The sequence below is a fragment of the Triticum dicoccoides genome, chromosome 5A (assembly GCF_002162155.2).
Source record: "Triticum dicoccoides isolate Atlit2015 ecotype Zavitan chromosome 5A, WEW_v2.0, whole genome shotgun sequence".
NCBI classification, from domain to species: domain Eukaryota; kingdom Viridiplantae; phylum Streptophyta; class Magnoliopsida; order Poales; family Poaceae; genus Triticum; species Triticum dicoccoides.
Window position 1 is genome coordinate 310,783,620 of NC_041388.1, and position 8,016 is coordinate 310,791,635.

The following is an 8,016-nucleotide window of genomic DNA, read 5'->3' on the forward strand; positions in this document are numbered from 1 at the left end:
AAGAATGGCACCAACTTTCTCTGGGTTAGCATTGATCCCTCGTTCGGAAACGAGGAAACCGATTAATTTTCCGCCAGGAACTCCAAATGTGCACTTTGATGGATTAAGCTTGATATCGTACCTTCTGAGGTTGGCAAAGGTTTCGACAAGGTCAACCAGCAGGTCGGAACCTTTACGTGACTTGACTACAATGTCATCCATGTATGCTTCCACATTCCGACTGATTTGAGTGAGCAGACACTTCTGGATCATCCTCATGAATGTGGCTCCGGCATTCTTCAGGACGAATGGCATAGTGACATAACAGAAACATCTGAATGGAGTGATGAAAGCTGTTTTTATCTCATAGGGTCCATACAGTCGGATCTGATGGTACCCGGAATAGGCGTCCAAGAAGGACAAACGCTCACATCTCGCAGTTGAATCGACAATTTGGTCGATGCGGGGAAGAGGAAAATGATCTTTCGAGCAGGCCCGATTGATATGCTTGAAGTCAATGCACATGCGAAGTGAATCATCCTTCTTAGGGACCATGACAACATTGGCGAGCCACTCGGAGTGGTAAATCTCTCGGATGAACTCAGCTGCCAGGAGCCGAGCCACTTCTTCGCCAATTGCTTTTCTCTTCTGGACGGCGGACCGTCGAAGATGTTCCTTGACTGGTTTTACTTTCGGGTCGACTCGCAAACAATGCTCAGCCAATCCCCTGGGTACACCCGGCATGTCAGAAGGTTTCCATGCAAAGATGTCCCAGTTCTCACGGAGGAACTGGATGAGCGCTTCTTCCTTTTTGCTGCCAAGTGTTGACAAGATATGGGTCGGAGCGGCATTGGGATCAGTCGGGTGGATATGAATCGGCTTCGTTTCCCCTGATGACTGAAATGCAGACTCTGTAGTAGGCTTCTTGGCTCGCAGCAAATCACTCGGATCTGCATTTTTCTGGTACTCTTGCAGTTCCACTACTGCCATCTGTGCATCGGCAATTTTTGAGCCCTTCTGGAAGCACTCTTGAAATCCACTACCTCAAACATCAACTTTTCCTTGCGGTAATTCTTGGAATCACCGAAAACCACATCAAGTGTGATCTGGCCGAGTGACTGAGCTTTCTTGCCAGGTATAACACCGTGGAAACTCATGTTGCTTTCACTCAGCTTGGACATCGGAATGTCCATTCCCTTCAAGGTTTCAGCATAAAGAATATTCAAGCCGTTGCCACCATCCATCAGCACTTTAGTCAGTCGGGTGCCTTCGACTACTGGGTCGACCACCAGTGCTTGCCTCCCAGGGGTGGCTATATGTGCTGGGTGGTCAGACAGGTCGAATCTGATGGTAGTCTGGGACCACTTCAGATAACTGGGTGTCGCCGGAGCAACCATGTTCACCTCCCTGTTAATAACCTTCAATCGACTTTTGCTTTCAACATTAGCAAAAATCATCAGCGTGGAATTGACATTGGGAAAGCCGTTATCATCTTCTTCCCTATCCTCACCTCCGTCCGACTCCTTCTCCTTTTCCTTGGGTTGTTTCTCTCGGAACTGCAGAATCAGGCAACGACACTGCCGAGTGGTGTGTTTAGGGTAAATGATGTTCCCTTCTTCATCTTTCTTGGTATGAATATGGCACGGTAAATCCAACACATCATTCCCATCTTTATCCTTAACTTTCTTGGGATTCCAGGGCCCTTTGGGTTTTCCCTTGAACTTTCCTTGGGCAACAGCTAAAGCTTCACCAGGATCAGCTGGTTTAGCTTTTCGCTTCTGTTTCCGACTGGAATTCCCTCCTTCGGTTTCTTAGGCGACTGCTTTGTGTTTGCCACTACGGAGTCGGTCTTCCTCTTCACCATTGGCATATTTAGTGGCGATCTCCATCATCCGAGTCAGAGTCATATCTCCTGTGTGACTGAATTTTAGGTTCAATTCCCGATACTTAACGCCTTCCTTGAAGGCACAAATTGCTTGGTGATCTGACACATTCTCCACTGTATGGTGCAACGTGATCCATCTCTGGATATAATCCCTCAAAGTTTCATTCAGTTTCTGGACACAACACTGCAATTCTGTCAACCCTGCCAGCCTTTTGTAAGTGCCTTCAAAGGTCCTAACAAACACTCGAGCAAGTTCTTCCCAACTGTATATGCTGCCAGGAGCCAATTGATTCAACCATGCTTTGGCAGAGCCCTCCAACATCAAGAGGAGGTGCTTCATGGCTACATCATCATTGCCACCACCAATCTACACAGCCACTCCGTAATCCTCAAGACAAGTGTCTAGCTTGGATTCGCCGGTGAACTTGCTGACTCTAGTCGCCAACCTAAAGTTTGGAGGAATCACTACTGCTCTGATGGCTCTGCTGAAACACTCGGGTCCTGAAACGTGTACCCTGCTTCCAGTCAGATGATCTCTATCGTGGCCTTCTCTGTGAGCTCTGTTTCTATCAACCAGACCTTGAACGAGGATTGACCTTGCATCAAAGCCTGGTTCTCTGGGGTCGACTGGAATTCTCCATTCGCTGCTGTGGGGGGCGCCTGTCATCTTGCCGTCGAGGCACGTACGACCCACTCCTCGGAGGAGACGTGGGCACTCGACGACGATCGTCGTGGTCGAGTCGATGATCATACTGCTCACGGTTCCTGTACTGATCTTGCTGGTATCCACGTCCCTCACGCCGCGGAGGTGGTCTCGGGCTATGGGCAGACTGGACAGTATCCGCCACCACAGACCTGCTATCAATCCTATTCCGCGACTGAGATACCGATGTATTCTGCTCTCCTACTGCCCAGAGTAAAGCCCGGATCTGCATCAAACCTCGGCCAACTTCTGACTAGGAAGGTTGAATTGACTCTGCTATTCGAGCTGCAGCTGTGAGATTCTAGATCGGAGTTCGGAGGCGGAAAAAGTTGTCGTCGACTAGACTCGGGGATCTGCTGCCGAGCACGCTCGTCGAGAGCGCGCTGGAGGTTCTCCAGTCAAGTGCGCTCAGCCAAGTTGGCCAGGCGCGCCTCCTCCAAGGCCTGGGCCTCGGGGGTTTCTCCAACGATAGGAGTTTGGAGCGCATCCATATTACGGCGATGAAGATCTTCCCTCCGCTGCGAAGAGAGGGGTTCGGGACGGTACTCCTCGTCAACACGCGACAGATCATTGCCGCCATCGCCACTGCCTTCCAGAGTGAAGCCAGGAGGACTGCGTGGTCCATTGACCATCAAGACTTCTGCCGTGGGGTCGCTGTTGTCGCATCCGGACGCAGTCTCGACGGAGCCAGTCGACAGATCGAATAGGCCGTAGAGAGTTTCATCGGGCTCGATTGCCGTGATTTGCGGGATGGCCGATTGGTGGGCCACCGCGTGCCTCACCCACCGCTGAAGCCGCGACCGACCGGATCACTGGCGCCGGTGAACAACGGAGAGGGAGGTTGCCACATGAGTCGACTAATACGGAGTCGACGGTTGTCGAAGAAGGACGTCGCGAACGCATGCATGGAAGTGCGTCGCCCCGCGGACGGGGAGCGCCTCGACGTCGAGTGGAGCTTCGTGAAGCCAAGCGGAGTCGTCGGCGATGAAGATGAGCGCGCCGAGACGGATCTCGCGGCCTTCAGCCAATCCTCCGCCGAAAACCATGATGATGGGAATCGGAAGAATCGCAACTTCTCCAATAAACTGCTAAGACACCTGCCCCACGGTGGGCGCCAACTGTCGTGGATCTAAGACTGACAGTAGAATAGGGGTAGATATAAGGAGGCAAGATCCTAGCTATGGAGTAGTTGTACACGCGAGTTTTACGAGTTCAGGCCCTTCTCGGAGGAAGTAACAGCCCTAAGTCTCGGTGCCCTGAGGCGGTCGACTGGATTATGTGTGTGTGTGTGTTTACAAAGATGCGAACCCTTGTCCCAGAGGAGGGGGCGGCTTATATAGAGTGCGCCAAGACCCCTGCTCCCCTTCGTTACATAGGGTTCAATGTACATTAAGAGAGGAATGTTACTAGTAACGCTGGCCATTAAATGCTATAAATGACAATTAATCCTATAAGTAAATTCTCGACCGTTGTTGGTGCAGAGTGGCTTTAGATCTTCTGTTCATCGAGTGGCTTCTGCGACGGTTGAGTGCCATTGATTCTTCCGAGTGGAACTTCTCTGGTCGAGTGGATAATGGTACCCTTTGAATTATTCTGGCTTTAGGGTAATGTCCTAGGGGAAGGTGTCTAAGTCAGGCTTATGACCCTACCCTAGGTACATAACCTCATAACCGGCACCAGTCATAACCCGGCAGACAATGATAACTCAGTTGCCAGGGGTTATGAAGACCGAGACGTTATGAAGCCCAAGACATTATGAAGCCCAAGACATTAAGAAGCCCATGAAGAGAAGTCAGAATAATTTAAGTCTTAGTCCGAGAAGGACTCTACATGTATCCCGCCCCTTCAACATATGTAAGGAGGGGCAGGGCACCCCGTAACGGGGAGAGACAATCTTAGGGCTAGACATAACCGGGAGAGCCGGTTTACGGCGACTCCCTCGTGATGATAATAAGACCTAGCCTCAAACAACAAGTAGGGTTATTACCGGATGATGTTTCCCGGGGCCTGAAGCTGTCTAAATCCTTGTCTTGCATTGCGTCTCTCGATTCCGCTCAACCCCTCTCAAGCTACCACATAGATGCGTTGGTCTCACGACTAAGTCCTCATACTAGGACATCTACCGTGACAATTCCACAACACCTCTAATGAAGACAGAGCTACAAAGAATACTTACATTACCCCACGGGAAGTTAGCCGAAAGAGGCTTGATGGCCTTCTTTTGCGACTTCGTGATGGCGTCGGGCCCCACCAAGAAACCAAAATAGGTTTCGATGTCCTTCGAGATCAGTTCTACTTGAGAGACCCGCGTGGGATCCCTTGGACTAATATATTGGCATAGGGGGAGAGCCCTAGCATATAGTGGCAAGACCCAACGCACCACCCATGTATGTACGATGTGGTCTCCGGTCAATCTGCCTTTCATCAGGTTGGCAGTAGCGTCTACCAATGCCTTAGCCTTTGGTGACAACCCGGTCCACGGAGCCCACGAATGCAGCTTCTATGGGGGCTTGTTCACAAAGGCCGACAGATCATCACCGAGGCCTTCCACATAGAACCAAACTTGTGCCACCCCTGGACGGATTTGAGGAGGTCGAAGGAGAAGAAGGTGGAATTGGGGCAGAGTTGCAAGATGGCACCCCTAAGGTCGCAGACCACGCGCCTCGTTTGTCTGGATGCAAACCTGGAAGAAATGTAGAACAACTTAAAGTGAGGAGTTGTTACAAGGTAGCACTCATAGAAGGTGATGAAGTTGACAGTGTGGAGCACCCCCATTGGGTGGAATATGGTGCAGTTGGCAGCCGATGAACCGTAGGAGGCCACACACGAAGCCATGGAGCTAGAATCTGAGCCCTCTCCCAAAGTACCCCAAGCACAAGATGTGCTCAACATCACAAGGCACCGGTGGAACTTCTCCGGTCAGGAGCCGGACCCTCAGATCCATCGGCATTAGGAGCAAGGCCTTGTATGCCTGGACTTCTCCTTATGTGGTCGTGGAGGGGAACTGACGGTGTCCTGGACTAGGGGTACTCATCACGTCGTCTCCCAATCGGTTGGATTGGGCCGAGGACCCCCATGGCCGTATACTCATGGGCCAGTCTGGACAGCTGCCGCATACAAGGAAGATTCCACAAGACTTGGTGATCAAGACAAGGACTCCTCCCCCACCGGCGTATTCGGCTAGGACTCTTGTTATCCTAGGCCTCTGGTGCATTATATAAACCAGGGCCAGGCTAGTCGATAGATCATATATACATACAATCATACCATAGGCTAGCTTCGAGGGTTTAGCCTCTATGATCTCGTGGTAGATCAACTCTTGTAATACTCATATCATCAAGATCAATCAAGCAGGACGTAGGGTATTACCTCCATCAAGAGGGCCCGAACCTGGGTAAACATCGTGTCTCATGCCTCCTGTTACCATCGATCCTAGACGCACAGTTCGGGACCCCCTACCCGAGATCCACCGGTTTTGACACTGACATTGGTGCTTTCATTGAGAGTTCCGATGTGTGATCGGCAAAAGGATAGATGGCTCGTCTGCAGATTAACTGCGACGCCGGCATCTTCGTCGCCGGCTCGACTGGTCACCTTGGCTCGACCGAGGAACGTGCTCCATCTCCGATCATCATGTTCGTATGGGGGCCTTTTTCAACATCAACCCCGATCTCTATTATGATCATAGAGGAGTCATCCATGGAGCTCGAGGTCTCAACGTCAACATTGCCCTCGGGCGGTCGTGCTGTTTTTATGGACAGCGAACTTGTATTCGCCGTCACCACCTCCTCGAGCGTCGGTTTGACGATTGCTTCGATGAAATAGTGCGGAATTACGTCTACAACAGCCAGGAAAAATTTCTCGAGTTCCGATGGAGGAATCTCCGACAATCTACGATAATACCGGAGCCCTGTCAAATCTGGACGGGAATCTGGACGAGTTTAGGGCGTGGTCTCCAGAGCCCAGCTCGGAGGTCCTTTGGAAGATCCAACCATCAATCTACTGCGGAATTCCCATATCTACCACCCCTCCAAATTTCATCTCGATCCGACGGTTCAAACTCCGCGAACCTTCCGATGAGTGGACCAATTTTCGGATCCGTTTTCTGCGCGAATACGGATCCAACACGAATTCATGTTTCTTTATGAACGTGATGTTGGACAACCTTTTTAGAGGAATTCTCTTCTAGGGTATTGTGCGTTGTTTTTAAACACGTGCCCGTAAATTTTTAAGCCTCCCCTAAGGTCATCTTCATCATCATGCTGGTGTCAAACCAGTCCGGCAATATTGGTTCAAGGCTGCCGACCTGCGCTAGACACGTCGTCACTTTGTTGAGCCGAGCTCAACTTCTTCGGATCATCATCTCGGCAAGTCGAACAAGAGTTCGGCATCGTGAAGGATAAATCATTACCAACATCGCTGCCCCACGGATTACACGGAGCGGGCATACCGGCATCGCCGCACGGTCACTTCATCAAGCCGGCATCGACCATGTCACGACCGGCATCGGCAGGGCCGCACTATTGCTTCTTCAAGCCGATGTCTATCATGCCGACCTACTTCGACTCATCGGCTGACGTCGAGGCTTCGACATCTCGGCTGGATCGGGGGCTTCGCCATCTCTTCATCAACCTACTCCGGAGACTTCAGCGTCACCAGCCGACTAGCTTCGTCACGTTAGCTGGACCGAGGGCTTTGCCTCCGCAAGCCAACCTTTGCTAGCATCGCCATGCCGTCGCTTTATCGCCCATCAGGCAATGGGTGTGCGGATCGAGTCCCAATTTTGGGAGTCACCTTTCTTCGGATTGTTACAACAAATAAACCAGGTGCTATTAATCCTAGTAATTTTTGCTTGTTGGAGTTTATTTTTCCCAAGAAATTATTACTCTGGTTTGTTCCTGTACACAAGTCTATCGAATGATGTCCGCACTAACGACGATCGCATGGTGGTTCGGTCAGTTTCCGTACATAGTCCGGCGAACGCCCCATCCGGAACTCGGACCGACCTGTGAATTCAGGCTTTGCCACACCTTTACTGCATCACGTCGACGCCCTGCATCGACATTGACTTCGGCGCCAGGCCATATTTCTTTCATTACTCACTTTGCATAAATTATTTATTATGCAACATTTTTTTATTATCATTACTATTATCTCCGGTTTGCACTATTTTTTGTGCATAGGAAAATGATCCGGGTTGGGCAGTATCGTCAACTCGGCGTACTAACATACCACGTCACCTCGGCTGGATGGGGGGCTTCATCAACACTTCATTACCCCATGCTGGGGACTTCGGCATCACTCTGCCGACCTGCATTGACCATGCTATATCACCACTTCGGAGTGCCGAGCCCTTTGCTCCGCCACCTCGGGACCGGCTTGGGGGATGGAACCTTGTCCCGCATCAAGCTAGGACCGCGTCATCAATACCGAACACATTAACCAGTAA